Genomic DNA, 1,189 nt, shown 5'->3' on the forward strand with positions numbered 1-1,189 from the left:
GTTGTAGCTTCCTTCCCAGTTGGGTATCGATGAATATGAAAACTCTTTAATTTCTCTATTTTTCCCCTTTTTCTGTAGTTGTAGCCTATTATCTGGTATCAGAGACCAGCTCCGATGAGAGGCAACCAAGTCCAGCAACCTTCGCCGGCAACCACGGGTGGTGCTGTGCCTCCCCTTCACACCATCCCCAACCCAACCCACCCACCCCAAAACAGCTCAAACACCTCATACACCATTACAACAGACCACCTCACAACTTTTCAAGCAGCCATCGATGGCCTCCAATCCCAGAATGAAACCCTCCAATCTCAAAACGAGGAGCTCCACAACACCATCGATGCCATCCACCGCAGTCAAACTCTTATGAGCCATCAGTTTGCCGCCTTCCAAAACCATGTTTTGAACCACTGGGGCTCTCAACCACCTGTTGCTACACCATCCCACAATACTGCTGCAGGCCCTTCTACCTCCACCCTCAACCCATCTCAACCATCCTTGGGTCCTCATTACTCTCCCCGTGGTTCTCCTTACACCAACTCTCTTGGCCCTCTCACACTCTATGAGCCCCAATACCCCACCACCCTCACCAATCTCGTTTGGGTCCCTTCCACCACTACAACACCCCACCACACCACACTCTCAACCTTCATTCCACATACAGCCCCACTCACCACCCCCACTCACGAACCACAGAGGCCAGCCTCCTCACCCACCACCACCACCACCACAAAACCACCACTACCATTACCCACCTGAACCACCACACTACAGACCCCCCAAGCTTGACTTACCTCGATTTAATGGAGAGGATGTCATGGGTTGGCTAGCCATGGCCGAAAGGTACTTACGTGCCAATCACGTGCCATTTCATGACAAAGTGCAAACAGCAGCCACACACTTCGGGCCCGATGCATCAGTGTGGATGAATGCCTTTGAAATGCGCCAACCCAATCCCACTTGGGATGAATTTGTCACTGCCCTCCTTGCTCGGTTTGGCGCCGGCAGCAACTCCGACTTCAAAAGCATGCTCGCCCATCTCCAACAAACATCATCACTGGAAGAGTTCATTACAGCTTTCATCAAGCTCTCATGTCGTGCCCCAGACTGGCCCGAGAGCGAACTGGTGCACATTTTTGTGGATGGCCTGCGCCCAGAGCTTCTCCATGATGTCAGAGCCATGCGGCCAACC

This window comes from Fragaria vesca, linkage group LG5 (genome assembly GCF_000184155.1).
Source record: "Fragaria vesca subsp. vesca linkage group LG5, FraVesHawaii_1.0, whole genome shotgun sequence".
NCBI lineage: Eukaryota > Viridiplantae > Streptophyta > Magnoliopsida > Rosales > Rosaceae > Fragaria > Fragaria vesca.